The following is a 12,188-nucleotide window of genomic DNA, read 5'->3' as shown; positions in this document are numbered from 1 at the left end:
ATGTGGTACGATTCCATGTTTTTTTCTTTCTTATTTGTGGCATGGGGCCATGTATTGGTTATGCTTCATTGTGTAACTTTAACTTTCAATGTAAAATGAATATCTACATTCTTATCATAAAGAACAAAACAAAAAACTGAAATGCTTGTATTATTGTCCAAGTTGCATTGTTGTCCAACTTATCCAAATGAGTTCCATCTTGCAGTATTGCCCATATTGCAGTTACATTCTTCTCGAAATGAGTTCCATCTTGCATTTTGGTCCAACTTTCTACCGATAATTTATGTGCGATAGCAAAATCGACATCAAGTTGATGAGTTTACAATCAAGATTTCTTAACCATTGGATGAGTTGAATTATACAATTTTGTGGATGCAAGAATTTACAGTAACGATGGGGTTTCCAATGGTTACACTACGTCACTATTTCTGAAAACAAGTGTAAATTCTCATCCTCAATTTCAAATAAAAATCAAACAATTAAAAGTAAAAAGTTTATATCAATTTCTTCATTCCCAATTTCCTCAATTTCATGAAAAATATTGTTTCAAATTTTGTATTGTCGGTCAAAAACACCATATAAGCTCAAGTCTATCGGAGTTATTTAATTCAGTTAATCACTTCCAACATATCCTGCATGCAATATATGCTTTACTGCGTAACCACAAACATTAGTATATATAGTTTGGTTTTTTTTTTCGTAGTAAAAAATCTCAAATTTTTTACATCAAATTTTAAAATGGAAACGCAAACGCAAGTTTCCAAAAGAGATTTCAAAGTGCAACGGAACGAGATTTCGAAGGCAACAAGTGGATTTTCGATGAGTGGTCCCTTGACCTCCCCATACTAAAAAAGTCAATATCTTTTAAACTTTTAATATGGACCCAGAAAATAACGATTCCCTTAGATTTTTCGTGTCATGGGTGACAATTAAGACACATTTCGATACAACTTTATATTTTGAGAATGAATTTAAATTATTTTCCTTTGTCAACTGTCAGATTGTAACGATAGCGAAAACGGATATGTGATTGTTATTATCACCAATCATAACAAAACGAATAGTCAAGTGTGTTATCCATTATGTAGATCCAGCAACGATGAAGCGATCAGAACCACGCAATTTACTAGAAGTCAGCGAGCCGGAGAGGGCTATAAGAATATTGGGCTAACGTGTCGTCGTGTTATTTTTATTTTTAACTAATGCGTTAGGACTATCGGGATAACGTGTCGTGTTATTTTATTCAACTAATGCGTCAGTGTCATTAGTTTCGTAAATTATCCGATATCTGTAAATCTCAAAATGGTCGAAATGCAAAGATTTAGCTATGTTTCGCATCCGTATTTATAGTCTATATTTGGAAGTGTCTGCCTATATATGTGTACTGCTAAGTTCAAGATTCTTGTTGAACTTCTGATTGCTTCACTCAGGTTTCAGGTTTGTGTCTTAACCTGTCACTCTCTGTTTTACTGACGCTTTTGTTCTCTTCTCTCGGTTTGTCTTCTTCTCATATATCTCTTTTGTTTGGTGAAGGTTTAATCAAAGGATTCAGCTTCAACAGTTCTTCATCATCAGCCAAAAATACAATAAGTGAAAGCAATCTCTCAAGCCATGACATTTCGTGAAACTTGCATCCTTGTGCTTCTCTTTGCAGTTTTAAGTGCAACGAGTCAACGAGTTTGCAATCCAGCGTGCCAAGCTAAAGAACCCTTCAACTGCAATGATGTGCAAATGTTCAGTCGAACTGATTTTCCAACAAACTTCACTTTTGGTGCAGCAACTTCAGCATATCAAGTATGTTCGTTATGACATATTTTACACCACTAGTCTCTAATTATGTAATCAATAAAAAATATTAGGAAGAATTAAAAAAAAAAAAAATGATTTACGTGTACTAGATTGAAGGTGCTGCGCATAGAGCGCTTAATGGATGGGACTACTATACTCACAGATATCCAGGTTTTGTCCTTATTTTTGATATGTGAATAATTATTTTATATATATACACATATATCATATTTTTTCTAAAAAACACATATACATACATGGGTTATCGACTGTATATATATACATTTGACAAATATATTTGCTCACAATATAGACTTTTTTATCTAGCAGAAAAGGTTCCAGACCGCACTACGGGAGATCTGGCTTGCAACTCCTATGAGCTTTATAAGGTTTTTTTTTTTTTTTTACCCTGGTTTATACAGTCACTTGGAATGAAATTTGATCGGGAAATTTCATTGCGTTATAGGAGGATGTCCAATTATTGAAACGCTTGAATGTTCAAGCTTACAGATTCTCTATAGCATGGTCAAGGGTCCTACCAAGTAATATTACCCTCATTCTTATTCCGATCTTCTTATTGGTTTTTTACTTGTTTTAATTACATTTTCTCTCTCTCTCTCTCTCTCTCTCTCTCTCATGTATATATCGCCTTCTCAGAGGGAAAGCTGTGTGGAGGAGTGGATGAGAATGGAATAAAATATTACGACAACCTCATCAACGAACTGAAAGCCACTGGTAATTATTTCATAAATATAATTTTACACAAACATGTGGATTTTTCTTGTATTTTTTTGGTATATCTTTGAGCATAACAATTAACTTGATTACACGCACACGTAGGCATTGAACCATTCGTGACGATATTCCATTGGGATGTCCCCCAAGCTTTAGAAGACGAGTATGGCGGTTTTCTAAACAAACGTATAGTGTAAGCGACTCAATAAATAGATGTTTTAACCAAAAATGTTTTATCATAGTTATTTTCTGCTGGTGGCAGAAGTTATACTTACCTGCCTTATTTTTGTACTAGATATTACATCTATAAGCTCATGTATACTTTATGTATGGTCATATATATAGGGAGGATTACAAGGATTACGCTGAGCTTCTCTTTCAAAGATTCGGAGATAGAGTGAAGTTTTGGATCACATTTAATCAACCTTACACGTTTGCATACAGAGGTTACGGAATTGATATATCTCCACCGGGGCGATGCACAGGTTGTGAATTTGGAGGAAATTCTGGTACAGAACCTTATATTGTTGGCTATCACCAACTTCTTGCTCATGCTACAACTGTATCTACATATCGTCAGAAATACAAGGTATTCATACGAATAAAATCATATGAGTTATGTCATAGTTACACATCAAGTCTTCTTTTGTTTTTTTTTATTAACCTTAACACAAATAATAACGTGATTGAGCTTTTTCGCTTCAATAAACTTAGTTTAGAGCATCTCTAATGCATTTCTCTATAATAGAAAAACTCTATAATAGATGTGAGTTTTACTCCAACCCACATTTATTCTCACATTTAAAATAGAGATTGCTATTTTTTTCTCTGTATATAGAGGAACACTTTGTAAGAAAAAATAGAGTTCCTCTATATATAGAGAAAAATAGCAATCTCTATTTTAGAGGTGAAAATAGAGATGGATTGAAGTAAAACCCACCTCTATTATAAAGATTCATTATAGAGAAAAAAATAGAGAAAACCATTGAAGATGATCTAATACAAAAATACAAAAAATAAATAAATATAGAAATAGAAATTAAAAGACACTGCATGAAAAAACATATATTTCACATCCACGTCTGACTTTTTGTTTCTTTTTCATACAAAATGCAAATAAAAAAATGATTAAGCCTTTTTTCTGCTTAAGTAATATATTTATAAGCAGGCTTAACAATGTGCAGGGGTTACAAGGAGGAAATATTGGAATAACTTTAATCGGAAGATGGTTTGTTCCTTTAAATGAAGCAAGCGTTTCAGATCAGATGGCTGCGGGGCGAGCGTTTGATTTCATTGTTGGATGGTTCTTGGATCCTCTGGTATATGGAGATTATCCGAAGACTATGAAAGATACCTTAGGAGAAAGATTGCCAAGATTTACAGATTTAGAATCTCAATTAGTGAAAGGATCCATGGAGTTTCTAGGTTTAAATTATTACATCACACAGTATGCAACTGATTCATTGCAACCCATTTTCGATACCACCAAACATCGAAACTGATCCAAGAGCCAACTTTAGCAGTATGTCTATCCATCCTTTTTTTTTAATTCATATTAATTGAATGGTATTTTTCTGTCTCAGAATTGGGAATTTTATAGTATCTTGCATGCATGCATATCTACGTAAACTGGATTTTAATTTGTTTTCTTTTTTAATAAGCAGCTTCTCGTGATGGAGTTCCAATTGGTGTTCAAGTGAGTATCAATTTTTATTTTTAACTAAAATATTTATCATATAAAATAGAGCTCATAATTATACAAAAATTATATCACTAACTCAAACGGTTTTTTACAGAGTGGTAATATTGTGTATTATCCTCCTGGGTTCCGTCAAATTCTAAACTATATCAAAGACAATTACAAAAACCCACTTACCTATATCACTGAGAATGGTAATGTATACGACATATATATATATATATATATATATATATATATAAACAAGTTTATTTAACAAAAATATATGAATAACATGTTAATTATGAACGTTACAGGATTTCCTACTTCTGGCAATCTAACACTTGCTGAAGCATTAGCAGACCAAGGACGAATTGAAAGCCACTGTAGTCATTTGTCTTGTCTCAAATGCACAATCGAGTAAGTTATCTGTGATTTTTTAAAATTACTAGTTTAATCTTTGACAGTTTTATACATGGGAAAAAAATAATCAAATGATATTTCATATCAATATATCTTATTTGTAGGGATGGATGCAACGTAGCAGGGTATTTTCCATGGTCTTCGATGGATAATTACGAGTTCAGTAAAGGTTACACAATCCGTTTTGGTATGAATTGGGTGAACTTCACTAATCCAGCTGATAGAAGGGAGAAAGATTCGGCTAAATGGTATTCTAAGTTCAACATGGAAAGAAGTGAAGATAAAAAATAGAAGCAGGGTAATTTTCTTCTATTTACTCGTTGAAACTCAGGAAAATTCGAAAATAAAAAGTTTATATCCCTCAAAATACATGTAAAGGGAATATATGTCTGTTTCAGTAAAATAAACTTTTTTCTACATTTTTCTTCGAATTCGCGTGGCGCTGTTTTTGTCTTAAAGACTTTATTGCATCATCTTTATATGCCAATTAATACCGTTCCCACTTATACCTTTGGCTGGTTATATAGAAAACGTATTTATAATATTTAATTTGTTTATCATTTCTAATTTTTAAAACTAGAATAACAAATGATATGACTAATTTTTTTTGTCTATAATGTTGAAAGGACAATAAAAATATTTATTTAAATAAGTACCAACAAGATGTTATCATTTTGATTCATGGTTAACATGCTAGAAAAATGAGCCGTTTAAAAAATAAGATGAACTTTAATTGAACAGAGGGTAAAATGCGTATATTTCAATTTTCCAGTTTAAGACAATGGAGCCATCAATTGTCTGAATATAGGCCACTGCTGCTTGGTAGAGCCGTATAGGTATAGCTTTTGTACGTTTCTTCTACTAAATTATTTGATTCAAGTTTAAACGTATATCGACAGTTACCATCTTGTTCACTGAATCATAGCACTTTCGATCTCAAACGTATATTTTAAATATTCTTGTTGAGAGACTAGAGAGTTATCGAGTTGAATTATCGAATTTGTTTATACCCACTCCTGTTGCCTCTTCGTGATATAGTAAAATTTTCTTAAGTGGCATATTTATTTGAAAAACAAATAGGGAAAATTACTACTTGAGATGCAAACTTGAGATGAATTAATAGCTTAAAGTTTAAAAAGGGTTTTTATTGTAGCTTTTTATCTCTCCCTCCTCCTCCAATCTCTTGCAGGTTATTTAGATCCTTACACTATTAATACTAGAGATGAAACCCGCGCGTTGCGCGGGGTTCTTTGTTATTCTATTGACCATTCTAGTTTATTTTTGAGAAAATATCAATAAAAGCATGAAGTTAGCAAAAATATTAATTAAATTGTCAATTTTTATTATTTTTTAACGTTAAATCGCAAACTTTTGTTAATTTTGCCAAATAAAACACATAGTTAAGTCAACTGACGGATATATTTTATAGGGTTAAGTCAACGTCGGTAAGATCCGTTAAACAGTAAAATGACGTCGATTTGTAATATTAATAGAAAAACATGATATGGTGATTCGAACCTGCCACCTGTTGGATGAGTTAATCAATACTTAACCAAACACATATTTATATATTTTTTGGTAATCTCTTATTTGGACTTTCTCCTTCTCACGATCGATAGAACCGCGTACTTATCAGTAAAATTTTCTTTCTTCCTCATTTAAGCGTTTCCATTGACCAATTCCAATATGATTTTTTTGTTTCTATTTCTCCATTACGATTTATCAAATTTTAATTCTATCTCACTTTCTAGATTTCGTGGCGGAAATCACCATCTCCTCGCTGAGACATTCCCAGGGATGGCGGTGGAGTTCAGATGACGATTCCCACGGAATCCATTGGCGGCTTAAATCTGAATTTGAGAAAAAGCTGAGGTTCAAATTCTTCGACAATATATATTTTTTGTTATGTAAAATTGTCAATATACGCAGTGGCTGTGTTATTTTATTTTTAACTTACAAACGACGTCGTTTCACTGTTTAACAGAAGTTATCAACGTTGACTTACATTGTAAAATTCATCTGTTAATTGACTTAACTATGTGTCTAATTTGGTAAAGTCAATAAACATTTATGATTTAACTCAAAAAATAATAAAAGTTGACAATTTAATTCACCACAAGCAAAGTTGAGCCTTTTTAAAAACGTTTTTACTATATAACTTCATGCTTTTAATTACATTTTTCTCTTTTATTTTTATACACATTTTATTTATTTTTCCTTTCCTATGTGTTTGTGTATGGTGTAAGCTGTTATTCTCTTTCATATATATCTATATTGTATTATTAAGGCCTCAATATATATGTGGCCAAAATGGGCCATTTTTACTTGGCGATTATCCAAAGATTATTTATTACTTTGTTGGGCAGTTCTTGTTTTATTATAGGATTTTACCGTATTTTTGTGTTAATTTTCTGGTAGCTTTGTTCTGAAATGAGAGTGTCGGTACTTAATTATCTTCTTCATCCAGTCATTCTTCGTGACTATTTTTGTCCTTTTCCTTTGAATTCGATTGTTCATCATCCACGTATGCATTTTTCTTTCAATTTAGGAGAGTGGTTGATTGTTTGATTGGTGATGCTTCTGGTAAGTCATGGGAAGACTGTTTATTGAGTCTATTTTGGTTTCGCTTGCTGGTGGAAGCTAAGTAGGTTGTTTAGTAGATTAGATTGTTGTTATTTTTATTTTGATGCTCGTTGATAGTGTATTATTCTATGTGTTGTTGTGAAGAGTTTCGTTTCTTTTTGTTTGGTTTATCTAGTTATTAAGTTGATTTCTATGAATCTAAAAGATTAAACTGTGTTGGTCCAACCTCCATTTTGTTTTAATTTTGTTTTCAATGAATCTAAAATATACATAGAAATACCATTTTGTTTTCTTTTCCTGTATATTTCGAAATTTTTTTTTACTGGTTTTGATGTTTTGGGCTGATGGTTTATCTTAGAATCATGTCGATTAAAAATGTCTTGATAGTGATATTTCTACGTTTTAAATATTTTATCATCAAAATACTTATGTTCTGAAAAATTAAATAAAAAAGAGTAGGCTTATAAAACTGGATAAAGCCCACATAATTTCAAATTAGAGACAAAGTCCACAAAATTTATAAAAAAATTATGCTGAGGTGGAGCTCTCTAATGAGAGAAAACTCTGCTATTATATATATGATGTCCGTACACTTATGTATACTTATCTTTTGCTTTTATTTTGCTTGTTTTTTTTTCTTTTTAAAATGATGATTATTTTGTATGGCAAACTAATTTGCTGACAAATATATTTTTTTTTGTTTTGAAAAATGTTGGATTTGATCCTACATTGACGTAATAAGTGAATAATTTAATATTATGTTAAACTTAATGCCTAAATAAAAAATATATCATGGACAGTTTAATATTACTGTGTAAAACTTAATGCCTAAATCAAAAATATATCATGGACTTGTTATTAGTTTTCGTTAATGGACTTGTCATTAATTATCGTTAATCTGAATTATTATCTGTTTAGACTGTATATGCCAAAAAAATAAAAAATTTATCTGTATATTCACTTTAAAGTTTAAACCTCTACTCTATGTTTAAAATAGGAACAAAAGTAGCCATCAAATATAGCACTGGTTCCCTTTGTTCCTGTGTTGATAGGGATTAATATCACGTCACAGTCCTCATAGAGGCGTTTATACTCCTCCATCCGATAAATTAATGAATGTGCGGTTTGATGGTATGTTGGGACTCGGAAGCTCGTCAGATTCTTGGTCAAAAACACTTCCTGTTTGGTACTCCATGCTAAACGAAGGCAAAATTACAGAAAAGTGTTCTCAATCTTGCTGAGACAGTTCCCTGGCTCTGGAGAAGGAGGTCGCGACACGACGATGGGGAGGTAGTATTTGGAGGTACCATTCCAGCGCATTGCTCTGGGGAGCACACGTACGTTACCGTGGAAAGGCCAAAGACTTATTCAAAATGTTGTACATTATTTTTGGTTTAGGGAAAAGCTACGAGACTATGCTCTAAGAACAGAAGTAATCTAAGAACAGAAGTAATGGTAAACTCTCACTATAATTTCTCATGTATAAAAAGTAATAATAAAATATTAAATATTAGTATTTAATTAAGAAAGTTTTCCAAAAAAAGTAGTGAAAATCTCTCGTAGTCTTTTTCTATTTTTTTTAGAAACTCACATCGTTAAAAAATGGGAAAATTATAAATAAAGGAGCTTTTTACAAAAATTTGGTCATCTATATTTTTTTTTGAAGATTATCAATTGTGACGAAAATACCCCTACTAATAGAAATAGTAAAATTTTTAGGAGTTTGAACCAATAAACAAACAGAAAATCTATGTTAATATACAACTGTGAAAAAAAAAATTTGAAAAAAAATGTTTTGGATGTTAAAAATCAGTTTGTAAATTGCTGATTTCTGGTCTAAATTGTTTAGAATAGACTTTCTACGATTTTTTCTCTTTCTGAAACATTTAGATTGTTCATTCTACAGTTTGTACATGTTCTACGAAGTTTAGACGTAAAATTTGTTCTACAAATTTCAGAACCTGAATTTTGTATGTTTTACAAAATTAAGAATATGTATTCTATGTTTTTCTTCATTCTACATCAATTCAGAATTCGTTTTCTACGTTTTACCCTATATACTAAAACAAGTAGAAGATATATCATAGAAATTTTTAGAATTTGTAATCTGTAAACCTTAGAATACCCTAAAAATAGAAAGAAAATAAATTAAATAAAGAAAGTGAATATTTTTAAATATTTTTTAAATATTCTTAATTTATGGTTAAGATTTCGTAATTATTGTTTAGATTTGTTCTAATACATTTTAGAATGCGTATTCTAAATTATTTAGAAGATAAACAAATTAAGAAAAATCGACATTATACCTTAACGTGATCGGTCACCATCTCTTCTACCTTCCACAAAAGCTTTCATTTACCTATTTATGATGCAAATCTATGTTACTTGTGGTGTATGGACACTGGATGCCAAGAAGGAGTGGAGATTTATTGATGATGAAGAAAAACGTGCTAGATTACTGACTTTACAACCCACTACATCTCTTGAAGAGTTGAAGGTTATGGTTTCAGAAGACTATGAAATAGAGCAAAATATGTTTGATGTGGAATTCAGTTATCTACCCACAGAGGTTAAAGTTGATTGTCTTCCTGTTGTATTGACAAATGATAGAGGTATGAAAAATTTTCTTGCATATCTGAAAAAGATAAACATGATTCGGTTGTGTGTTACATTTAAAAGAGTAGTTGATGGTGATAGGAGTAAAGTCCAGTTCGATCATGTATAAAAAACATGCATAAAAAATATTTGAATCACGTACTCGAGATGCCTACTCCACTCTTCGAAACCATTCCATAGATCATCAGAAACGAAAGTCAACACCGCATCCGGTTCATCTTTACCCGGTTCAATTTCTCGATCCCTTTTGTTTTCTTAATTTGTCGAGACAAAGTCACAATTTCATTATTTTCTCAAGACCCATTACGAAAAATTAGGCCCACTAGACTTATTTTCTCAATTTTCCTTATTTTGATTTTTACTGATTTTAAAAATTCAGGAGACAAAAAAAAACAACAAATTTTATCTGAAAATATAACTAAGGGTATAATTGGCTATTTTTATATCCAAAACCCTATATAACCAAACTTTTCAAAAAAAAGTGTAGATGGCCAAATTTTTGGAAAAAAATATTTTATTTATAATTTTCCCTTAAAAAATAGTATTTATTATTTTATTATTATTTAGATAAGAAACAATGGGGAGAGAATTACGTTGCAAATGCTCGAGCATTTTCATTAGACATGTTAAAGGAAGTGTCTTAGCATATAATTAAAAATGAAATATTAATATTGTGAAATAATTTTCTTGAAAGTGTGGGACACTAGGTGATGTGACCGAGGGTCGCGACTCCGGTACGGACGGAAGAAACGACTTCGGACAGAACTTCACTTGTGAAAGTTTCCTCGGATAAGGATGGAGGGTTCGAATCTATGGAAGATTCAAACAAGGGAAACGAGAAATGGCGAGATTCCAATGAGCCGTTTGTGAAATCGGTCGAAGGTTTCTATTGGATCGAGCGGATACGGCCGGATGGGTCGGATGCTATCAGATGAAAGCGATGGAAGCGACGATGGAAATGAGTGGAGATGGAACGATGAAGGACTCGAGAACTTGTGGGAGAGGACTCGAGGTTGCGAAGGTGGAACGATGGAAGTGAAGCGAGGGGGAAACGATATGTGGATCGAGTGACGACACAAGAGGTTTGGCTCTCCTCTTGATACGGTCACTAACAAGGTCGAACCCGGTTCGAGGCTTGTTAGGGTTTTCTCAAGGTTCAATCCCGGATTGAAGAAAGAGAAGAGTGAGACAAGTTTCAAGAATCTCTCTTGAGGAAAAGTTTTATTTTCATACAAGTCTAAGGAGGAACAAATGCTAAGAGAGAGTTTAAATACATTAGGTCAAGTGAGGGCTTAGGGACACGCGGATTCTTTATGATCCGCACAATCGTCCTTAGACGTGTTTACCTTGTAAATGGAACACGACGCCTCAATTGACTTTCAACGCAAAGCTCCCAACGTTCAAAAGCAAAAGGATCACAAGAGGAATATTCCCAAAGTTCAAATTTAAACCAAAGATAAGAGAGAAGAGAGTTAACCGCCTTGGCCTTGCGCAGGAAGCAACTTAGCCTTTGGCGTTGTGCACTTAGCTCCATGTCTCGTTAAAACCTTCTCCAGTAAACCCATTGGGAAAACCCGGAGTGAGGAAAAAGTGTACACTTCCTTGCTTAAGCGACTTGATCGTCTTCACTCTTGGGTAAGAGTAAAGACTAAGCGAATTGCGCCTTCGGAGTCTTCATGGGATGGTTGGTGTTGAGCGAATGACCGGACGAATAGGTTGAGCTGTTGCTTGGCCGCCTTCGCTGAGCTCTTGGAGCGTGTGGTGGCTCCGGGAAGGATTGCTGGAGCTTTGGCCGCGTCTGAGGCATCTTGGTCGGGCGTCTCAGTCGCGTCCGGCGTGTCTTGATCTTCTTGGCCGAGCTCGCGTCCTGCGATCACATCATTCCTTCCCCTTGAAAAGGTTTTGTCCCCAAAACATCTCCGTCTTCACCTACATCAAACGGAACGAGGTCAGTGACATTGAAAGAGGTAGATGTACCAAACTCACCTGGAAGCTCGAGTCGGTAAGCATTGTCGTTGATCTTTTCAACGACTCAGAAAGGGCCATCTCCACGCGGGCTGAGCTTATCCTTTCGCTTCTGCTGGAACCTCTCTGGCCTTAAGTGAAGCCACACCCAATCGCCAGGCTTGAATAGCATCGGTTTACGGCCTCGGTTGAGAAAGCGTGCATATTGCTCGTTCCTTCGTTCGATGTTGGCTCGAACTTCTTCGTGCAACGCCTTGACCATTTCAGCTCTTACGGCTCTGTCTTGATTCTCGACCTCGTTTGGTGGTATAGGGAGGAGATCCAATGGCGTTAATGGCTTGAATCTATATGCAACCTCGAACGATGACTTCTTTGTAAATGAGTGTACCGCCTGGTTGTA

General features: G+C 33.5%; 1 pseudogene across 1 annotated transcript; it reads left to right on the top strand.

The window, feature by feature from the left end:
- The first annotated feature begins 1,182 nt into the window (after positions 1-1,182).
- On the top strand, positions 1,183-5,130 carry LOC104731315 (myrosinase 4-like; annotated as a pseudogene). The gene is made up of 13 exons (XR_015573811.1): positions 1,183-1,437; positions 1,534-1,794; positions 1,899-1,959; positions 2,119-2,177; positions 2,255-2,330; positions 2,446-2,523; positions 2,629-2,716; positions 2,869-3,112; positions 3,708-4,045; positions 4,188-4,219; positions 4,320-4,416; positions 4,519-4,621; positions 4,729-5,130. The product of XR_015573811.1 is annotated as a myrosinase 4-like (transcript).
- The last annotated feature ends 7,058 nt before the right edge of the window (positions 5,131-12,188 follow it).

This window comes from Camelina sativa, chromosome 12 (assembly GCF_030686135.1).
Source record: "Camelina sativa cultivar CO46 ecotype springtype chromosome 12, ASM3068613v1".
NCBI classification, from domain to species: Eukaryota; Viridiplantae; Streptophyta; class Magnoliopsida; order Brassicales; family Brassicaceae; genus Camelina; species Camelina sativa.
This window is presented reverse-complemented; position numbering and strand designations above follow the sequence as displayed.